This window comes from Phyllobates terribilis, unplaced genomic scaffold, assembly GCF_046119375.1.
Source record: "Phyllobates terribilis strain yellow unplaced genomic scaffold, ASM4611937v1 Scaffold_5__5_contigs__length_657084704, whole genome shotgun sequence".
Taxonomy (NCBI): Eukaryota; Metazoa; Chordata; class Amphibia; order Anura; family Dendrobatidae; genus Phyllobates; species Phyllobates terribilis.
In genome coordinates this window covers 50,624,041-50,648,510 of record NW_027362765.1, presented here as the reverse complement: position 1 = coordinate 50,648,510, position 24,470 = coordinate 50,624,041, and the positions used below count along the sequence as shown (strand labels likewise).

General features: G+C 49.6%; 1 protein-coding gene across 1 annotated transcript in view; it reads right to left on the bottom strand.

Moving 5' to 3' along the window:
* LOC141271921 (uncharacterized) overlaps nt 1–23,745 on the bottom strand; it is a 56,419-nt gene extending 32,674 nt beyond the window's left edge. Inside the window, exon 1 of the mRNA XM_073682163.1 lies at nt 23,670–23,745. The gene's annotated coding sequence lies outside the window, so the exon portion shown is untranslated. The remainder of the gene's footprint in view (nt 1–23,669) is intronic.
* Between the last annotated feature and the right edge of the window lie 725 nt (nt 23,746–24,470).

Sequence of the window (24,470 nt, the reverse complement as noted above, 5' to 3'; positions counted from 1 at the left end):
TACTGATTGTTTGTCCAATAGGAGCGGTGTATAAGGAGAAAAGAAGGGGGCCTAGGACTGATCCTTGAGGAACCCCGACAGTAAGAGGAAGTAGGGAGGAGGAGGAGCCGGCAAAAGACACAGAGAAGGAGCGGTCAGAGAGATAAGAGGAGAACCAGGAGAGAACAGTGTCCTTGAGGCCAATAGTGCGGAGCATAGTGAGGAGGAGCTGATGATCCACAGTGTCAAATGCTGCAGAGAGATCCAGGAGAATCAGCAGGGAGTAGTGACCATTAGATTTAGCTGTTAGTAAATCATTAGAGACTTTAGTGAGGGCAGTTTCAGTAGAATGTAAAGAGCGGAAACCAGATTGTAAAGGGTCAAGAAGAGAGTTGTCTGAGAGATAGCGGATTAGACGGGAGTGGACCAGGCGTTCCAGGAGTTTAGAGATAAAGGAAAGATTGGAAACAGGTCTGTAGTTGGCCGTGCAGTTCTGGTCGAGGGATGGTTTTTTAAGTAATGGTTGTATGCTGGCGTGTTTAAAAGAAGAGGGAAAGATACCAGATGAGAGGGAAAGGTTGAAAATTTTAGTTAGGTGAGAGGTGACAGCTGGAGCAAGGGACTGAAGGAGATGTGAGGGAATAGGGTCGCTGGTGCAGGTGGTAGGGCGAGAAGATGCAAGGAGCCTGATCACTTCATCTTCCGTGACTGGTTCGAAGTCAGAAAATGAGCAAGATACAATGTGGTGGGGGGGAGCATGCATAACATTTGGGGATTGGGAGAAAATTTCCTGTCGGATATGGTCAATTTTTTCTTTGAAATAGTTAGCCAGATCGTCAGCGCTGAGGTCGGTGGTCGGGGCCTGTGCTGTTTGATTGAGGAGAGAATGAAACGTGTCAAAGAGTCGTTTAGGATTATTGGAAAGTGAGATGATGAGGTTGTTAAAGTAGGTTTGTTTGGAGAGGTGAAGGGCAGAGTTATATGTTTTCAGCATAAATTTATAGTGGAGGAAATCTTCGGGCAGATTTGATTTTCTCCACAGCCGTTCAGCGCACCTGGAGTACCTCTGGAGAAGACGTGTTTGAGGCGTGTGCCAGGGTTGTCGCCGTCTATGCCGAATTGTTCTTTGTGTAGGAGGTGCGGCTTCATCCAGGGCGCATAGCATTATTTTGTTATAATGCTTCAATGCAGATTCGGGACATGAGAGGGAGGAGATTGGGGCCAATGATGATTGCAACCTTTTTATAAATTTCTGGGTGTTAATGGCGCGTAAATTTCTATAAGTGTGGACGGTGGGAGTGTCTTGAGTAGAGTCACAGTTCTTGACAGAGAATGAAAGAAGATTATGGTCAGAGAGTGGAAGGGGAGAGTTAGTAAAGTCATGTACTGAGCAAAGCCGGGAGAAGATCAGGTCCAATGTGTTCCCGTCCTCATGTGTAGGAGAATTAGCAAGCTGTGAAAGGCCGAAGGAGGAGGTTAATGATAAAAGATGCGTGGCAGATGGGGAAAGAGGATCGCCAATTGGGATGTTAAAGTCTCCCATGATTATCGTGGGGATGTCGCAGGATAGAAAATTTGTAAGCCAGGCAGCAAAGTGATCCAGGAATTGACGGGGGGGACCTGGGGGGCGATAGACAACCGCCACTCGCAGGGAGAAGGGCCGGTAGAGTCCGACTGTGTGGGCCTCAAAGGACGGGAAGATAAGGGAGGGTACAGGGGGGATAACCTGAAAAGTACATTTTGTTGAAAGAAGCAGACCAACACCTCCACCTGATCTGTTGTCAGGTCGCGGGGTATGAGAGAAATGTAGGCCACCATAGGAGAGAGCTGCAGCGGCGGTGGTGTCCGACTGCTGGATCCAGGTTTCAGTGAGAGCCAGAAGGTTGAGGGAATTAGAGAGGAAAAAGTCATGGATGTAAGAGAGTTTATTACAAGCTGAGCGTGCATTCCAAAGGGCACAGTTGAATGAGACAGAAGATATGCAGGGAATATTAATGAGATTAGCAGGGTTTCTGAATGTAACAGGGAAAGAGTTAGTGTTATTATTACTGGAGGGTCCTGGGTTGGGAGAAATATCACCTGCGACTAATAGAAGGAAGATACAGAGAGTGAGCAGATGATTGAGTGATTTGTGAGAGCGTTTCCTGCGTTGTATGGTGGGAATGAATGGATCTGCGTGGTATAACTGTGAGGGTCGTGATGACATTCCACTCGTCCTCCAGTCACTCCAAATTCAAACTATGAGCATGGGTCAACCATTCAAAGAATGAGTCAGACAACAAGCTGGTTCAAGCTCAGAGCATGCTCAGAAGGCTACTACAGACAACGTCCTCAGCAATGTTCTGAATTTATTTTTTACATGCACAAATCTAAATACACTACATAATGGGAGGGGAAAGGGGTTGTCCGGGGCGGGGTAAGCCATGAAAGTCCAATGTCTGGCCACTCCTGATTGGTCCACATCTCCTTATCTCAGTCTCTGGGCAGATATTGCAGCCGTCAGCTTATAATCTTGTTTCGTTTCTCTGAAATAAGTCTTGGCAACGCTGGAAATGTGTTAGTTTAAGTTTCGATTTGAGTATTACGTAGCAAGGAAAGCTTATTGTTATATGACACAAAATGGTGGTTAGTACATTAGCAAAAAAGCGTATAAAAGTTACAAAAGTATAAAAGTTACAAATATATATATTCTCTTTTTCCCCGACATAACATTGTGAAGAGAGCATGACAACTGTACATAGGAGAAGAGAGGAGTGAGGGATTAATATGGATGAAGTGTGCCGCATTTGTGGGAGAACGGTGAATGTGGATGATTGTAGCAACCAGAGTATAAATGGCACAGATACAAATGGTGAATACTGTTTGCCAAAAAGATGACCTGGAAGCAAGTTTGTTTAATTGTCTTGCATGTCTTACCTGTCTCCTGCCCTGTCCAACTGCCATATCTAACTGCCAGGGCACTTTGCTAAATTATGGCACTTCGATAAAGTATGCATAAATGCCCCCGCATAAATGCCTCCCCTTAACTAAGTCTCAATATATAGGGACGTATCTGCTTAGATCTGCACAGATTTAACTCATTAACAATCAATCACTAGCTTAAAAGACAACAGGAGACCATAAAGTGCAGGGAAAAAAAAAAAAAAAAACAGACTAGTAAACTCGGCATGGATCATAAACTCTTAAAGTAAGTGTGATGACCTTTAAGTATCATGGAATAAAAAAGCTAGAGGAGTGAAAAAATATATACCAGAAATTGATAGGCTGCAGAGCATTGCATGGAGATATAATGCAGTTTTCAGGACAGATCACACAAGCAGTGAAAAATATATACCAGAAATTGATAGGCTGCAGAGCATTGCATGGAGATATAATGCAGTTTTCAGGACAGATCACACAAGCAGTGAAAAATATATACCAGAAATTGATAGGCTGCAGAGCATTGCATGGAGATATAATGCAGTTTTCAGGACAGATCACACAAGCAGTGAAAAATATATACCAGAGGTATGGGGAATGACGTCCCTCCCACCATTGTCATTCCCCTAAAACCACGCCCTTTAAGTGAGTTAACCCACCAGCATATAACATGCTGGCAAAAAGTTCATTGGTTTCAGTTCACACAGGCTAGCAACCTGTGCGACACATACCTCCCCTCATATATCATACCAGTGATCCTGTCACATATCCCCCCCCCCCTCTGCCCAAAGTCGGGGGTTTGAGCACCTTCCGATGCCAGACAGGGAATTCTAGAAAGGGCATCAGTGTTCCCGTGTAACTTCCCAGGCCTATGCTCTACGTGAAAGTTGAAGTCCTGAAGAGCTAGGAACCATCTAGTTACCCTGGCATTTTTACCCCTCTTTTCCCTCAACCACCTCAACGGGGCATGGTCTGATACCAACTTAAACTTCCGGCCTAATAGGTAGTATCTTAGAGTATCTACGGCCCATTTTATGGCTAGATACTCTTTTTCTACTATTGCGCAGTTTTTCTCGCAGAACGAAAGCTTCCTGCTCAGATAGAGAATGGGATGTTCTTCTCCATTTATCTTTTGAGAGAGTACGGCTCCTAGACCAACCTCTGAAGCGTCTGTCTGGACCACGAACTCTTTCTTGAAGTCTGGTGCGACCAGGATCGGCTGTTTACACAGTGCTGACTTCAATAGTTGAAAAGCAGTCTCTGTTTCCTCCGTCCACTTCACCATAGTTGATCTGGTGTCTTTTAGGAGATCCGTCAGTGGCGCGGCCATCATGGCAAAATTTGGGATAAACCGCCGGTAATATCCCACCATTCCCAGGAATGCCCTCACTTGCTTCTTGGAGAGCAGTTTTGGCCAGGTCTGGATTGCCTCCACTTTATTAACTTGCGGCTTTATTTTGCCTCTCCCGACGACATAGCCCAAGTACTTGGCCTCCTCTTTTCCAACGACGCATTTTTGGGGATTTATTATAAATCCCGCCTTTCTTAGAGCATCCAGAACGGCCTGTAGTTTAGGTAGATGACTTTCCCAGTCTGGGCTAAAGACTACAATGTCGTCAAGGTAGGCTGCGGCATACTTCTTATGTGGGGCTAGGATCCGATCCATAGCCCTCTGGAAGGTGGCTGGGGCCCCCTGTAGTCCGAAAAGCATCCGGGTGTATTGAAAGCACCCATCAGGTGTTGAGAAACACCAAGGTTACTTACCGGTAGCCGGTTTTTCCTGAGCCCATGACAGCACACCTTGAGAGAGGATCAGCCCCACCAAGGACAGGAAACCGTCTGAAATAAAAGGGCGGCACCTCTCCCTCGCTTCAGTTGTTTACAGAGCATTGAGAGGACCTCCCTAAACAGGTTAGGCACATAACCAACACCACAATATACATATACACACCACCCCAAACAGTGCACACCAGGGTGTGAGAAACATAGAAAAAATAAGGGGGGGAAACTACGGGTGCTGTCATGGGCTCAGGAAAAACCGGCTACCGGTAAGTAACCTTGGTGTTTTCCCCTCCCCCATGACAGCACACCTTGAGAGAATTTTAGAGAATTTATGAGCACCCTAGGGAGGAACCACCTCCTGAAGTACCCTTCTCCCAAAGGTGAGATTAGAAGAGGACAGATCCAACCGATAGTGCTTAAAGAAGGTGGATGGTGTAGACCAAGTAGCAGCCCTACATATCTGCTCGATCGAGACGTCTGCTCTCTCTGCCCAGGAGGTTGCAACGGCTCTGGTGGAATGAGCCCTCACATTGTCCGGGGCTGGAACCCCTGTGGACATATAAGCTAAGCAAATGGCCTCCCTGAGCCACCTAGAGATGGTACCCTTGGACACCTCGTGACCTTTCCTACACCCTTGAAAGGCCAGGAACAGAGAACAGTCTTTCCTCCACAGACTAGTCATGTGAATGTACTGTAGCAGGGACCTCCTAACATCTAGGCTATGGAACCTGACTTCCCCTGGGTTCTTGGGATTGCTGCAGAACGAGGGTAGCACAATCTCCTGACTACGGTGAAATCTAGATACCACCTTGGGAAGGTACGCTGGATCTGGCCGCAAGGTGACCCTATCCTCAAAGATTTGTGTGTAAGGAGGATTAACCGAGAGGGCCTGCAGATCACCCACCCTACGGGCTGACGTTAAGGCCACTAGGAGGATGGTCTTAAGGGTGAGAATTTTTGGAGAAACCTTGTGTAGGGGTTCGAATGGTTCACTAGTTAGAGCGTTCAAGACTAAATTCAGGTCCCAAGGAGGAACACCCATGGACCTAACCGGTCCTGCTCTGGCACAGGACTTGATAAACCTCGAGATCCACCTATTCCCAGCCAGATTACAATTGTAGAGTGCTCCCAAAGCTGAAACTTGAACCTTAAGGGTCCCTGTAGCTAGACCCAGGTCCCGCCCCTTTTGCAGAAATTCCAGGATCCCCCTGATCGGAGGTTTGCTCGATAGCGGGATATCTATAAACTCTAGGAATTTACCCCAAACTCTGCTATAAATCTTGGTTGTAATTGGTTTTCTACTCCCCAATAAAGTAGAAACTAAGCCTGGTGAAAACCCCTTGCTACTCAATAGCGACCTCTCAAATTCCATGCCGAAAGATGGAACCCCTGGCCTGGGCATGGAATACTGGTCCCTGCATGAGAAGGTCCGGCCTCTCTGGTAGAATCCAGGGATCTGACACCGACATTAGTTGAAGCAGAGAGAACCAAGGCCTCTTGGGCCAAAAAGGGGCTATCAAAATCACCCTGGCGCCTTCCTCCCGGATCTTCCTCACCACTACTGGAATCATCACTAATGGCGGAAAGGCATAGGCCTTCCTGAACCCCCAAGGAATCTGGAGGGCATCTATGGCATGGGGATTTTCTGCCGAATTTAGGGAGCAAAATCTCTGCACCTTTCTGTTTGCCCTTGTGGCGAACAGGTCTATGTCTGGCTGCCCCCATAACTGGACAATCTGATGGAAGACCTCCAGGTTCAACCCCCACTCCCCCTGTCTTAGGGTATGGCGGCTTAGAAAATCTGCTTTCACGTTTTCTACCCCCTTTATGTGAAGGGCGCTGAGGGATAGGAGGTTTCGCTCTGCTAGACCAAGGATCCTGTCTGCCACCACCATCAGAGGGCGTGACCTTGTCCCTCCCTGGTGATTCACATAGGCTACTGCTGTCCGGTTGTCGGACCTGACCTGGACATGGTGATTTTGGATGTGAGAGAGGAAGCCCCTGAGGGATCTTTCTACTGCCCAAAGCTCCTTTAAGTTTGAGAATTCTCCCCTCTCATGGTAAGCCCAGTGACCCTGTATTGAGAGTTCTGCCAGATGACCCCCCCATCCGGAACTGCTTGCGTTGGTCGTAATTACCCGATCTACTGGTCTGGACCATTGAACGCCTGCGGTCAGATTTCCCCTGACTGTCCACCATGAAAGGGAATCTACTACTTCTGGGGAGAGAGAGATCCTGCCTTTTAAATGCCCGTTGCAGGACCTCTGTGCTGACAGGACCTCCCACTGAAGCCGCCTCATATGCCCCTGGGCCCACATTACTGCTGGGAGACAGGCCGTCATAGAACCCAGGAGGGACATTGCCTCTCTCAGAGACATCTCCGGAGCTTGAATGGCCTTCGAGACTAATGCAATCAACCTGCAGATTTTGTCCTCTGGGAGGAAGCAGGTTTGGCGACGAGAGTTTAGGATTAGACCCAGAAAGGTCTGAGTCCTGGAGGGGGTTAGTCTTGATTTTTGGAAATTTACTAACCACCCCAGCTGATGCAACACTTCCGTGACCACTAGGAGCTGACTGGAGCAGTGGGCTTCTGTTTTCCCTATTATCAAGAAGTCGTCTAAATATGGCACGATCACTACATTCTTGATCCATAGGAAGGCTGTCACTTCTGCTATTAGTTTCGTAAATATTCTCGGGGCAATGGAGAGGCCAAAGGGTAGGGCAGCAAACTGAAAATGCCTCAGCTTCCCCTGAATAAACAGGGCTACTCTCAGATACTTCTGATACTCCGGATGGATTGGGACGTGATAATATGCGTCCTTCAAGTCTATTACAGCCATAAAGCAGTTGCGATGTAAGAGCTTCACTGCCGAGCTTACTGACTCCATCTTGAAAGTCTGGTTTTCTACTACTTGGTTCAGACTCCTGAGGTTGATGATGGTCCTTAAGGACCCGTTTGTTTTTTTTATCATGAATAGTGGGGAATAGAACCCCCTCCCTCTCTGTGTTGCTGGTACTTCGAGAAGGACCTGCTTTCCTACTAACTCTAACACTTCTGTTTCCAGGGCTAATTGTTCTTCCTGGACCTTTCGTAGGGGGGTAACCACAAAGGTCCGCCAGGGGGTCTGGCTGAACCGGATCTTCAGGCCCCCACTGATAATTTTCAGAATCCAGGGGTTTGTTGTTATCGCGTCCCAAGCTGGAAAAAAGTGGGAAAGCCTTCCACCCACTTCCAGCCTGGCGTCATTGGGAGGATCTCTTCGAACTCGAGGATGGTCCGCCAAACATGTAGCCCGATTCTTTTTTGGACTTGGCTTCCCATCTCTTTTTGTCTCCCGGAGGACGACCCCGGTTAAATTTTCTCCTCCGAAAACTAAATCTTCTTGGTTCCCCCGAAAATCCCGGGAACCCTTTGCTTTTATCGCCTGCTTTTTCTAACAGGTTTTCTAACTTTTGGCCAAACAGGAGTCTACCGTCACACGGGAGGGAGCACAGTTTCTGTTTCGAAGGTAGGTCGCCAGGGCAACCTTTGAGCCACAAGGCCCACCTGGCTGCGTTGGATAGTCCCGCTGCCCTAGCTAACAGTCTGACCGAGTCAGCTGAAGAGTCGGCCAGGAAGGCCGATGCTGTTTGTATTAGAGGTAGCTCTGCAAGTATTGCCTGTCTGGAGACCTTTTTATCTTTAAGCTGGTCTTCCAGCTGTTGGAGCCACACCATCAAGGACCTCGCCACACAGGTGCTAGCCACCGCTGGTTTTAGGCCGCCTGCCGCCGCCTCCCACGTGTGGCGCAGGAAGGAGTCAGCTCTTTTATCCAGTGCATCCTTTAGGACGCCAGAGTCCTCCAAGGGCAGGGAAGATCTTTTCGATGACCTTGCCACAGTCCCGTCCACCTTGGGGATCTTATCCCAAGGTTCCGCATCCTTCTCTTCGAAGGGATACCTTCTTTTGGAGAAGGAGGGTAAAGCCCCTGATCTCTCAGGTCTCCTCCACTCCCGGTCAATGAGGCCCTGAATTTTACTGTTAACCGGAAATGAGAGTCTCTTCTTCTCTCCCAAGCCCGCAAACATGATGTCCTCCCGGGATTTAGATGCTCTCTCTTCCTCCAGACCCATGGTTGATCTTACTGCCCTAACCAGTCTGTCTGTATTCTCAATGGGGAAGCAGGGTCTACCGCCCCCCGATGAGGAAGAGGACGATGAATCCCACTGCTCCTCGGACTGGGAGGAATCAGAGACGGAGGAAACCTCTCTACGGGGTCTTTTCTTCCCTCTAAAGAACCCTTTCAGGGACCCCTGAACTTCTGCATGTACTATGGACTTTAAATTTGCAGCAAAATCCCGGGAATTCTCAGCTATGGTTTTGGTCACACAGCCCTGGCAAAGTGGTTTCTGCCACTCTACTGAGAGAGAAGCTTGGCAAAGGGCACATATTCTATGCTTTTGCTTGGCACTACTCTTCTTAGGCTCCTAAAAAAAGGAAGCACATAAGAGACTTCCCGTTACTAACCAGTGACATTCACGAAGCTCACTCACCCCCAGAGGTCACAAACGGGTACCGGATTCGGAGGCTGTTGCGGAACCGATGATTCCATTCTGGATGATCCCGAGGCACTCGAAGCCTTACTCCTGCAGCTGCCACTACGATTACTCGAGCGGCTGTCCGTATACGATGCATCCCTCTGTTTTTTCTGTTGCTGAGGTGGGGGGGTAAGCTGCTGCTCCTGGCTATCTGGATCAGCCATGTCTCAGAAGCGTACCACGCTTCCAGGATAGCTCCCCCCCCCCCTTAAATATAGGGCCATCCAGCCTCCTCCGGTCTGTGGGCCCTCCCCCTTCCTCAGGCCGGAGCTCCGTTGAAAAAAAAAAAAAAAACGGCCTGGGATGCTCCGATGGGCGCCGCCATCTTGGATCGGCGCCGCCTCCTGACGTCACCCAGTGCGCCGCTCCCAGCGTGCCCTGCGCCGTGACGTCAGGCGCGTCACACCCGGAAGCGTTCCACACTGCAGGGGGAGGACGGCGCCGCGGTCTCTGGGAGGACAGAGCCTGCCTCACCGCGTGCGCCGAGACCCCAGGGGAAGCTGCGGACGGCGCTTCTGGGATACTGAACCCGGTGCACAGGCCAGTGCCCGCTCTTCCACACTGGGACAGCCCCAGGTAAGTCTTCTTTCTTCCAGACAGGTTCCCCATCAAGGACAGGAAACCAACTGAAGCGAGGGAGAGGTGCCGTCCTTTTATTTCAGACGGTTTCCTGTCCTTGGTGGGGCGGATCCTCTCTCAAGGTGTGCTGTCATGGGGGAGGGGAAAAGCAGTCTTCTCTTTGGCTGTCTGGGACATGGGGATCTGCCAGTAGCCCTTCGTCAGGTCCAGAGTGGTGATATACCTCGCCGGTCCAAGCCTCTCGATGAGTTCATCGAAGCGGGGCATCGGGTACGCGTCATACTTAGACACCTCATTCAGCCGGCGGTAATCATTACAAAACCTCCACTCTCCGTTGGGTTTTGGCATGAGGACGATGGGGCTCGACCATCCACTCTTTGACTCCTCTATCACACCGAGGTCTAACATCCTCTTCACCTCAGCCGAGATCACCTCCCAGCGTGCTTCAGGAATCCTGTACAGCTTCAGGTTCACCCTTATATGTGGCTCTGTTAGCACATCATGTTCTACCACCTGGGTATGCCCCGGCAACTCTGAGAACAGGTCCCGATTCTGCTGGAGCAGTTCTCGACACTGTTGCTTCTGGGCTGGCGAAAGGGTCTCCGCTATCGTGACATCTTCCACCTGGCCTTCGGGAGTAGCTGCCAAGCAAGGAGTTCCCACGGGCTCCCGATCTCGCCACGGCTTGAGCAGGTTTACATGGTACACCTGTTGTGGCTTTCTTCAGCCAGGTTGGTGGACTCTGTAGTTCACTTCACAGAGCTTCACCACCTCATATGGGCCTTGCCACTTGGCCAGAAACTTACTTTCAACGTTGGGAATAAGAACCAGGACACGATCCCCAGGTTGGAACTGCCTCAGCCTTGCCGACCGGTTATACACCCTCGCCTGAGCTTCCTGCGCCTGGAGGAGATGTTCCTTCACGATGGGCATCACCTTCGCCATTCTCTCCTGTAACTGGGCGACATGTTCGATGATGCTCTGGTGGGGTGTGACCTCGGCCTCCCAGGTTTCCTTGGCGATGTCTAGGAGACCTCTTGAATGCAGTCCATACAGGAGCTCAAATGGAGAGAAGCCAGTGGAGGCTAGAGGAACTTCTCTGACAGAGAAAAGCAGAAATGGGAGCAGGCAGTCCCAGTCTCACCCATCATTTTCAAAGACCTTCCTGAGCATCGCCTTTAAAGTCTTATTGAAGCGTTCCACTAAGCCGTCAGTCTGCGGATGATAAACTGAGGTCCGAATCTGGGCTATCTGAAGGGCTCTGCATAGATCCTTCATCACCTTGTTCATGAAGGGGGTTCCTTGGTCTGTCAAAATCTCATTTGGCAGACCTGTCCGAGCAAAAATATGAACTTTCTCTCCCCTTAGGGGTACCGGGTCGCATAGTCCATGACCACCAGGATGTATTGGTGGCCCCGGGCCGATTTAACTAAGGGACCCACAAGGTCCATGGCAATCCTCTCAAAGATAACCTCTATGACAGGTAGTGGAAATAATGGACTACGGAAGTGGGAGGTGGGCACGGTTATCTGGCAGGTGGGGCAGGACCTACAATAGTTTAAGATTTCCCAATGACATCCTGGCCAATAAAACCTCCTTTGCGTCTTGTAAAGTCAAATCATAATAGGCATTCTGTGGCTCCCCGGTCAAATATGGCGCCAGAACCTCCACCCACTGCTCCTGAGGTAATGTCTCCCGTTCCGCCACCCTTTCAAAAACAGTCAGGAATGCCTCAACGTCATCCCCCGGGGTCATCTTCTGTAAGGTTCTGCTTACCGGTTTCCTGACGTGTGCGTCCTCACCTGGATCTGGGGGTGGAGCGGATGTCCTGCCACGGATCTCCGCTGTTAGGAGCTCCATCTGTCATTGCTGCTGCTGGATTTGCTGTATCAGGAGTTTATTTGTCTCTTGCTGCTGCTCCCGTTGCTGCTGTAGCTGCACTCGGTGCTGCTGCTGCATGCTCTGCTGGGTCTGCTGTATGCTCTGCTGAATCTGTACCAGGTGCTTAACAAGCTCCTCCATGCTGCCGGACTTCTCTGGTTGGCTAGCGGCCTTTACCCAGGACATCCGATGGTCTCAGTGGCAGGTACACGTGTTCCTGGAATCTTGCACGCACTCTCGCACCAAACTGTGGTAGGACGACTCGCTCGGCCACTTCCAGAAGTAGACTCAGGAACCCGGGTTTTCTTTGCAGGCTTTATTAGCAGCATAAAGCTGTGTACTCCAGCAAAATAAATACAGCTTTACTTGGCTAAACCACAAAACAAAAGATAAACTATAGCACAGTCCATATATGTGTGTGTGCAAGTCACACACATCGGTTATGTCCAGACTTCAGCTCCCTCCTGAGCTATGGCTGTCCAGTCTGGAGACCTTGCCTCTCCAAACACAACACACAGAAAAAAAAACAGGGCTGAACATTTAAACGATCCTCAGCCACACCCTGAGGTGGAGGTATGGGGAATGACGTCCCTCTCATCACTGTCATTCCCCTAAAACCACGCCCTTTAAGTGAGTTAACCCACCAGCATATAACATGCTGGCAGAAAGTTCATTGGTTTCAGTTCACACAGGCTAGCAACCTGTGCGACACATACCTCCCCTCATATATCATACAAGTGACGCTGTCACAATATACACATGGCAGAAGTGGGGGAGGGGGGCACTATCTCCAGGAATGGAGGGGTTAATGTCCTCTGTATACATGATCACATCCAGGCTTATATTACTGTACATATACACATGGCAGAACTGGGGGGAAGGGGGCACTATCTCCTGGAATGGAGGGGTTAATGCCCCCTGTATACATGAACACATCCAGCGTTACATTACTGTACATATACACATGGCAGAACTGGGGGAAGGGGGCACTATCTCTGGGAATGGAGGGGTTACTGTCCTCTGTATACATGATCACATCCAGGGTTATATTACTGTACATATACACATGGCAGAACTGGGGGGAAGGGGGCACTATCTCCTGGAATGGAGGGGTTAATGCCCCCTGTATACATGAACACATCCAGCGTTATATTACTGTACATATACACATGGCAGAACTGGCGGAAGGGGGCACTATCTCCGGGAATGGAGGGGTTAATGTCCCCTGTATACATGAGCACATCCAGCGTTATATTACTGTACATATACACGTGGCAGAACTGGGGGAAGGGGGGCACTATCTCCAGGAATGGAGGAGTTAATGCCCCCTGTATACATGAGCACATCCAGCGTTATATTACTGTACATATACACATGGCAGAACTGGGGGAAGGGGGGCACTATCTCCAGGAATGGAGGGGTTAATGCCCACTGTATACATGAGTACATCCAGCGTTATATTACTGTACATATACACATGGCAGAACTGGGGGAAGGGGGGCACTATCTCCGGGACTGGAGGGGTTAATGTCCCGTGTATACAGGAGCACATCCAGCGTTATATTACTGTACATATACACATGGCAGAACTGGGGGAAGGGGGCACTATCTCCGGGAATGGAGGGGTTAATGTCCCCTGTATACATGAGCACATCCAGCGTTATATTACTGTACATATACACATGGCAGAACTGGGGAAACGGGGCACTATCTCCGGGAATGGAGGGGTTAATGTCCCCTGTATACATGAACACATCCAGCGTTATATTACTGTACATATACACATGGCAGAACTGGGGGAAGGGGGGCACTATCTCCGGGAATGGAGGGGTTAATGTTCCCTGCATACATGAGCACATCCAGCGTTATATTACTGTACATATACACATGGCAGAACTGGGGGAAGGGGGCACTATCTCCGGGAATGGAGGGGTTAATGTCCCCTGTATACATGAGCACATCCAGCGTTATATTACTGTACATATACACATGACAGAACTGGGGGAAGGGGGGGCACTATCTCCAGGAATGGAGGGGTTAATGCCCCCTGTATACATGAGCACATCCAGCGTTATATTACTGTACATATACACATGGCAGAACTGGGGGAAGGGGGGGCACTATCTCCGGGAATGGAGGGGTTAATGCCCCCTGTATACATGATCACATCCAGCGTTATATTACTGTACATATAAACATGGCAGAACTGGGGGAAGGGGGCACTATCTCCGGGAATGGAGGGGTTAATGCCCCCTATATACATGATCACATCCAGAGTTATATTACTGTACATATACACATGGCAGAACTGGGGGAAGGGGGCACTATCTCCGGGAACGGAGGGGTTAATGTCCCCTGTATACATGAGCACATCCAGCGTTATATTACTGTACATATACACATGGCAGAACTGGGGGAAGGGGGCACTATCTCCGGGAATGGAGGGGTTAATGTCCCCTGTATACATGAGCACATCCAGCGTTATATTACTGTACATATACACATGGCAGAACTGGGGGAAGGGAGCACTATCTCCAGGAATGGAGGGGTTAATGCCCCCTGTATACATGAGCACATCCAGCGTTATATTACTGTACATATATACATGGCAGAACTGGGGGAAGGGGGCACTATCTCCGGGAACGGAGCGGTTAATGTCCCCTGTATACATGAGCACATCCAGCATTATATTACTGTACATATACACATGGCAGAACTGGGGGAAGGGGGCACTATCTCCGGGAATGGAGGGGTTAATGCCCCCTGTATACATGAGCACATCCAGCGTTATATTACTGTACATATACACATGGCAGAACTGGGGGAAGGGGGCACTATCTCTGGGAATGGAGGGGTTAATGCCCCCTGTATACATGATCACATCCAGCATTATATTACTGTACATATACACATGGCAGAACTGGGGGAAGGGGGCACTATCTCCGGGAATGGAGGGGTTAATGTCCCCTGTATACATGAGCACATCCAGCGTTATATTACTGTACATATACACATGGCAGAACTGGGGGGAGGGGGCACTATCTCCGGGAATGGAGGGGTTAATGTCCCCTGTATACATCAGCACATCCAGCGTTATATTACTGTACATATACACATGGCAGCACTGGGGGGAGGGGGGCACTATCTCTGGGAATGGAGGGGTTAATGTCCCCTGTATACATGAGCACATCCAGCGTGATATTACTGTACATATACACATGACAGAACTGGGGGAAGGGGGCACTATCTCCAGGAATGGAGGGGTTAATGTCCCCTGTGTACATGAGCACATCCAGCGTTATATTACTGTACATATACACATGGCAAAACTGAGGGAAGGGGACACTATCTCCGGGAATGGAGGGGTTAATGCCCCCTGTATACATGAGCACATCCAGCTTTATATTACTGTACATATACACATGGCAGAACTGGGGGAAGGGGGCACTATCTCCAGGAATGGAGGAGTTAATGTCCCCTGTATACATGAGGACATCCAGCGTTATATTACTGTACTTATACACGTGGCAGAACTGGGGGAGGGGGGCACTATCTCCAGGAATGGAGGGGTTAATGTCCCCTGTATACATGAGCACATCCAGCGTTATATTACTGTACATATACACATGGCAGAACTGGGGGAAGGGGACACTATCTCCAGGAATGGAGGGGTTAATGTCCCCTGTATACATGAGCACATCCAGCGTTATATTACTGTACATATACACATGGCAGAACTGGGGGAAGGGGGGCACTATCTCCGGGAATGGAGGGGTTAATGTCCCCTGCATACATGAGCACATCCAGCGTTATATTACTGTACATATACACATGGCAGAACTGGGGGAAGGGGGCACTATCTCCGGGAATGGAGGGGTTAATGTCCCCTGTATACATGAGCACATCCAGCGTTATATTACTGTACATATACACATGACAGAACTGGGGGAAGGGGGGGCACTATCTCCAGGAATGGAGGGGTTAATGCCCCCTGTATACATGAGCACATCCAGCGTTATATTACTGTACATATACACATGGCAGAACTGGGGGAAGGGGGGGCACTATCTCCGGGAATGGAGGGGTTAATGCCCCCTGTATACATGATCACATCCAGCGTTATATTACTGTACATATACACATGGCAGAACTGGGGGAAGGCGGCACTATCTCCGGGAATGGAGGGATTAATGCCCCCTATATACATGATCACATCCAGAGTTATATTACTGTACATATACACATGGCAGAACTGGGGGAAGGGGGCACTATCTCCGGGAACGGAGGGGTTAATGTCCCCTGTATACATGAGCACATCCAGCGTTATATTACTGTACATATACACATGGCAGAACTGGGGGAAGGGGGCACTATCTCCGGGAATGGAGGGGTTAATGTCCCCTGTATACATGAGCACATCCAGCGTTATATTACTGTATATATACACATGGCAGAACTGGGGGAAGGGAGCACTATCTCCAGGAATGGAGGGGTTAATGCCCCCTGTATACATGAGCACATCCAGCGTTATATTACTGTACATATATACATGGCAGAACTGGGGGAAGGGGGCACTATCTCCGGGAACGGAGCGGTTAATGTCCCCTATATACATGAGCACATCCAGCATTATATTACTGTACATATACACATGGCAGAACTGGGGGAAGGGGGCACTATCTCCGGGAATGGAGGGGTTAATGACCCCTGTATACATGAGCACATCCAGCGTTATATTACTGTACATATACACATGGCAGAACTGGGGGAAGGGGGCACTATCTCCGGGAACGGAGGGGTTAATGTCCCCTGTATACATGAGCACATCCAGCGTTATATTACTGTACATATACACATGGCAGAACTGGGGGAAGGGGGCACTATCTCCGGGAATGGAGGGGTTAATGTCCCCTGTATACATGAGCACATCCAGCGTTATATTACTGTACATATACACATGGCAGAACTGGGGGAAGGGAGCACTATCTCCAGGAATGGAGGGGTTAATGCCCCCTGTATACATGAGCACATCCAGCGTTATATTACTGTACATATATACATGGCAGAACTGGGGGAAGGGGGCACTATCTCCGGGAACGGAGCGGTTAATGTCCCCTGTATACATGAGCACATCCAGCATTATATTACTGTACATATACACATGGCAGAACTGGGGGAAGGGGGCACTATCTCCAGGAATGGAGGGGTTAATGCCCCCTGTATACATGAGCACATCCAGCGTTATATTACTGTACATATACACATGGCAGAACTGGGGGAAGGGGGCACTATCTCCGGGAACGGAGGGGTTAATGTCCCCTGTATACATGAGCACATCCAGCGTTATATTACTGTACATATACACATGGCAGAACTGGGGGAAGGGGGCACTATCTCCGGGAATGGAGGGGTTAATGTCCCCTGTATACATGAGCACATCCAGCGTTATATTACTGTACATATACACATGGCAGAACTGGGGGAAGGGAGCACTATCTCCAGGAATGGAGGGGTTAATGCCCCCTGTATACATGAGCACATCCAGCGTTATATTACTGTACATATATACATGGCAGAACGGGGGGAAGGGGGCACTATCTCCGGGAACGGAGCGGTTAATGTCCCCTGTATACATGAGCACATCCAGCATTATATTACTGTACATATACACATGGCAGAACTGGGGGAAGGGGGCACTATCTCCGGGAATGGAGGGGTTAATGCCCCCTGTATACATGAGCACATCCAGCGTTATATTACTGTACATATACACATGGCAGAACTGGGGGAAGGGGGCACTATCTCTGGGAATGGAGGGGTTAATGCCCCCTGTATACATGATCACATCCAGCATTATATTACTGTACATATACACATGGCAGAACTGGGGGAAGGGGGCACTATCTCCGGGAATGGAGTGGTTAATGTCCCCTGTATACATGAGCACATCCAGCGTTATATTACTGTACATATACACATGGCAGAACTGGGGGGAGGGGGCACTATCTCCGGGAATGGAGGGGTTAATGTCCCCTGTATACATGAGCACATCCAGCGTTATATTACTGTACATATACACATGGCAGAACTGGGGGAAGGGGACACTATCTCCAGGAATGGAGGGGTTAATGTCCCCTGTATACATGAGCACATCCAGCGTTATATTACTGTACATATACACATGGCAGAACTGGGGGAAGGGGGCACTATCTCCGGGAATGGAGGGGTTAATGCCCCCTGTATACATGAGCACATCCAGCGTTATATTACTGTACATATATACATGGCAGAACTGGGGGAAGGGGGCACTATCTCCGGGAACGGAGCGGTTAATGTCCCCTGTATACATGAGCACATCCAGCATTATATTACTGTACATATACACATGGCAGAACTGGGGGAAGGGGGCACTATCTCCGGGAATGGAGGGGTTAATGCCCCCTGTATACATGAGCACATCCAGCGTTATATTACTGTACATATACACATGGCAGAACTGGGGGAAGGGGGCACTATCTCTGGGAATGGAGGGGTTAATGCCCCCTGTATACATGATCACATCCAGCATTATATTACTGTACATATACACATGGCAGAACTGGGGGAAGGGGGCACTATCTCCGGGAATGGAGGGGTTAATGTCCCCTGTATACATGAGCACATCCAGCGTTATATTACTGTACATATACACATGGCAGAACTGGGGGGAGGGGGCACTATCTCCGGGAATGGAGGGGTTAATGTCCCCTGTATACATCAGCACATCCAGCGTTATATTACTGTACATATACACATGGCAGCACTGGGGGGAGGGGGGCACTATCTCTGGGAATGGAGGGGTTAATGTCCCCTGTATACATGAGCACATCCAGCGTGATATTACTGTACATATACACATGACAGAACTGGGGGAAGGGGGCACTATCTCCAGGAATGGAGGGGTTAATGTCCCCTGTGTACATGAGCACATCCAGCGTTATATTACTGTACATATACACATGGCAAAACTGGGGGAAGGGGACACTATCTCCGGGAATGGAGGGGTTAATGCCCCCTGTATACATGAGCACATCCAGCTTTATATTACTGTACATATACACATGGCAGAACTGGGGGAAGGGGGCACTATCTCCAGGAATGGAGGAGTTAATGTCCCCTGTATACATGAGGACATCCAGCGTTATATTACTGTACTTATACACGTGGCAGAACTGGGGGAGGGGGGCACTATCTCCAGGAATGGAGGGGTTAATGTTCCCTGTATACATGAGCACATCCAGCGTTATATTACTGTACATATACACATGGCAGAACTGGGGGAAGGGGACACTATCTCCAGGAATGGAGGGGTTAATGTCCCCTGTATACATGAGCACATCCAGCGTTATATTACTGTACATATACACATGGCAGAACTGGGGGAAGGGGGCACTATCTCCGGGAATGGAGGGGTTAATGTCCCCTGTATACATGAGCACATCCAGCGTTATATTACTATACTTATACACATGGCAGAACTGGGGGAGGGGGACACTATCTCCAGGAATGGAGAGGTTAATGTCCCCTGTATACATGAGCACATCCAGCGTTATATTACTGTACATATACACATGGCAGAACTGGGGGAAGGGGACACTATCTCCGGGAATGGAAGGGTTAATGTCCCCTGTATACATGAGCACATCCAGCGTTATATTACTGTACATATACACATGGCAGAACTGGGGGAAGGGGGCACTATCTCCGGGAATGGAGGGGTTAATGTCCCCTGTATACATGAGCACATCCAGCGTTATATTACTGTACATATACACGTGGCAGAACTGGGGGAAGGGGGGCACTATCTCCAGGAATGGAGGAGTTAATGCCCCCTGTATACATGAGCACATCCAGCGTTATATTACTGTACATATACACATGGCAGAACTGGGGGAAGGGGGGCACTATCTCCAGGAATGGAGGGGTTAATGCCCACTGTATACATGAGCACATCCAGCGTTATATTACTGTACATATACACATGGCAGAACTGGGGGAAGGGGGGCACTATCTCCGGGACTGGAGGGGTTAATGTCCCGTGTATACAGGAGCACATCCAGCGTTATATTACTGTACATATACACATGACAGAACTGGGGAAACGGGGCACTATCTCCGGGAATGGAGGGGTTAATGTCCCCTGTATACATGAGCACATCCAGCGTTATATTACTGTACATATACACATGACAGAACTGGGGAAACGGGGCACTATCTCCGGGAATGGAGGGGTTAATGTCCCCTGTATACATGAGCACATCCAGCGTTATATTACTGTACATATACACATGGCAGAACTGGGGAAACGGGGCACTATCTCCGGGAATGGAGGGGTTAATGTCCCCTGTATACATGAGCACATCCAGTGTTATATTACTGTACATATACACATGGCAGAACTGGGGGAAGGGGGGCACTATCTCCGGGAATGGAGGGGTTAATGTCCCCTGTATACATGAGCACATCCAGCGTTATATTACTGTACATATACACATGGCAGAACTGGGGGAAGGGGGCACTATCTCCGGGAATGGAGGGGTTAATGCCCCCTGTATACATGAGCACATCCAGCGTTATATTACTGTACATATACACATGGCAGAACTGGGGGAAGGGGGCACTATCTCTGGGAATGGAGGGGTTAATGTCCCCTGTATACATGAGCACATCCAGCGTTATATTACTGTACATATACACATGGCAGAACTGGGGGAAGGGGGCACTATCTCCGGGAATGGAGGGGTTAATGTCCCCTGTATACATGAGCACATCCAGCGTTATATTACTGTACATATACACATGGCAGAACTGGGGGGAGGGGGCACTATCTTCGGGAATGGAGGGGTTAATGTCCCCTGTATACATCAGCACATCCAGCGTTATATTACTGTACATATACACATGGCAGCACTGGGGGGAGGGGGGCACTATCTCTGGGAATGGAGGGGTTAATGTCCCCTGTATACATGAGCACATCCAGCGTGATATTACTGTACATATACACATGACAGAACTGGGGGAAGGGGGCACTATCTCCAGGAATGGAGGGGTTAATGTCCCCTGTGTACATGAGCACATCCAGCGTTATATTACTGTACATATACACATGGCAAAACTGGGGGAAGGGGACACTATCTCCGGGAATGGAGGGGTTAATGCCCCCTGTATACATGAGCACATCCAGCTTTATATTACTGTACATATACACATGGCAGAACTGGGGGAAGGGGGCACTATCTCCAGGAATGGAGGAGTTAATGTCCCCTGTATACATGAGGACATCCAGCGTTATATTACTGTACTTATACACGTGGCAGAACTGGGGGAGGGGGGCACTATCTCCAGGAATGGAGGGGTTAATGTCCCCTGTATACATGAGCACATCCAGCGTTATATTACTGTACATATACACATGGCAGAACTGGGGGAAGGGGACACTATCTCCAGGAATGGAGGGGTTAATGTCCCCTGTATACATGAGCACATCCAGCGTTATATTACTGTACATATACACATGGCAGAACTGGGGGAAGGGGGCACTATCTCCGGGAATGGAGGGGTTAATGTCCCCTGTATACATGAGCACATCCAGCGTTATATTACTATACTTATACACATGGCAGAACTGGGGGAGGGGGACACTATCTCCAGGAATGGAGAGGTTAATGTCCCCTGTATACATGAGCACATCCAGCGTTATATTACTGTACATATACACATGGCAGAACTGGGGGAAGGGGACACTATCTCCGGGAATGGAAGGGTTAATGTCCCCTGTATACATGAGCACATCCAGCGTTATATTACTGTACATATACACATGGCAGAACTGGGGGAAGGGGGCACTATCTCCGGGAATGGAGGGGTTAATGTCCCCTGTATACATGAGCACATCCAGCGTTATATTACTGTACATATACACGTGGCAGAACTGGGGGAAGGGGGGCACTATCTCCAGGAATGGAGGAGTTAATGCCCCCTGTATACATGAGCACATCCAGCGTTATATTACTGTACATATACACATGGCAGAACTGGGGGAAGGGGGGCACTATCTCCAGGAATGGAGGGGTTAATGCCCACTGTATACATGAGCACATCCAGCGTTATATTACTGTACATATACACATGGCAGAACTGGGGGAAGGGGGGCACTATCTCCGGGACTGGAGGGGTTAATGTCCCGTGTATACAGGAGCACATCCAGCGTTATATTACTGTACATATACACATGGCAGAACTGGGGAAACGGGGCACTATCTCCGGGAATGGAGGGGTTAATGTCCCCTGTATACATGAGCACATCCAGTGTTATATTACTGTACATATACACATGGCAGAACTGGGGGAAGGGGGGCACTATCTCCGGGAATGGAGGGTTTAATGTCCCCTGTATACATGAGCACATCCAGCGTTATATTACTGTACATATACACATGGCAGAACTGGGGGAAGGGGGCACTATCTCCGGGAATGGAGGGGTTAATGCCCCCTGTATACATGAGCACATCCAGCGTTATATTACTGTACATATACACATGGCAGAACTGGGGGAAGGGGGCACTATCTCTGGGAATGGAGGGGTTAATGTCCCCTGTATACATGAGCACATCCAGCGTTATATTACTGTACATATACACATGGCAGAACTGGGGGGAGGGGGCACTATCTCCGGGAATGGAGGGGTTAATGTCCCCTGTATACATCAGCACATCCAGCGTTATATTACTGTACATATACACATGGCAGCACTGGGGGGAGGGGGGCACTATCTCCGGGAATGGAGGGGTTAATGTCCCCTGTATACATGAGCACATCCAGCGTGATATTACTGTACATATACACGTGGCAGAACTGGGGGAGGGGGGCACTATCTCCAGGAATGGAGGGGTTAATGTCCCCTGTATACATGAGCACATCCAGCGTTATATTACTGTACATATACACATGGCAGAACTGGGGGAAGGGGACACTATCTCCAGGAATGGAGGGGTTAATGTCCCCTGTATACATGAGCACATCCAGCGTTATATTACTGTACATATACACATGGCAGAACTGGGGGAAGGGGGCACTATCTCCAGGAATGGAGGGGTTAATGTCCCCTGTATACATGAGCACATCCAGCGTTATATTACTGTACATATACACATGGCAGAACTGGGGGAAGGGGGGCACTATCTCCGGGAATGGAGGGGTTAATGCCCCCTGTATACATGAGCACATCCAGCGTTATATTACTGTACATATACACATGGCAGAACTGGGGGAAGGGGGCACTATCTCCGGGAATGGAGGGGTTAATGCCCCCTGTATACATGAGCACATCCAGCGTTATATTACTGTACTTATACACGTGGCAGAACTGGGGGAAGGGGGCACTATCTCCAGGAATGGAGGGGTTAATGTCCCCTGTATACATGAGCACATCCAGCGTTATATTACTGTACTTATACACGTGGCAGAACTGGGGGAGGGGGGCACTATCTCCGGGAATGGAGGGGTTAATGTCCCCTGTATACATGAGCACATCCAGCGTTATATTACTGTACATATACACATGGCAGAACTGGGGGAAGGGGACACTATCTCCAGGAATGGAGGGGTTAATGTCCCCTGTATACATGAGCACATCCAGCGTTATATTACTGTACATATACACATGGCAGAACTGGGGGAAGGGGGCACTATCTCCGGGAATGGAGGGGTTAATGCCCCCTGTATACATGAGCACATCCAGCGTTATATTACTGTACATATACACATGGCAGAACTGGGGGAAGGGGACACTATCTCCAGGAATGGAGGGGTTAATGTCCCCTGTATACATGAGCACATCCAGCGTTATATTACTGTACATATACACATGGCAGAACTGGGGGAAGGGCCCAGTAATGGGGGTCTCCACATACCTGCAGAGCCGCCACCACATATATGGCTGTTCTGTGCGCACAGGACCTGTGATGAGGTCACAGGAGGGGAGGAGTCAGGGGTCACATGATCAGGGGCCTCAGTGGATGCAGGACTCTGCTGTGCTGGTTGTCATGGTGCTGGATGAGGTGAAGGTTATGTGTGGGGTCAGGAGGGGTTTACAGTGTGGATGTAGCAGAGCCGCGTGTGTACGAGGTGTACGGAGCGGAGCCGCGTGTGTACGAGGTGTACGGAGCAGAGCCGCGTGTGTACGAGATGTACGGAGCGGAGCCGCGTGTGTACGAGGTGTACGGAGCAGAGCCGCGTGTGTACGAGGTGTAAGGAGCGGAGCCGCGTGTGTACGAGGTGTACGGAGCAGAGCCGCGTGTGTACGAGGTGTAAGGAGCGGAGCCGCGTGTGTACGAGGTGTACGGAGCGGAGCCGCGTGTGTACGAGGTGTACGGAGCGGAGCCGCGTGTGTGCGAGGTGTACGGAGCGGAGCCGCGTGTGTACGAGGTATATGGAGTGGAGCCACGCGTGTACGAGGTGTACGGAGCAGAGCCTCGCGTGTATGAGGTGTACGGAGCGGAGCCGCGTTTGTACGAGGTGTACAGTGCGGAGCCGCGTGTGTACGAGGTGTACGGAGCGAAGCCTCGTGTGTGCGAGGTGTACGGAGCGGAGCCGCGTGTGTGCGAGGTGTACGGAGCGGAGCTGCGTGTGTGCGAGGTGTACGGAGTGGAGCCACGCGTGTACGAGGTGTACAGAGAGGAGCCGCGTGTGTACGAGGTATATGGAGTGGAGCC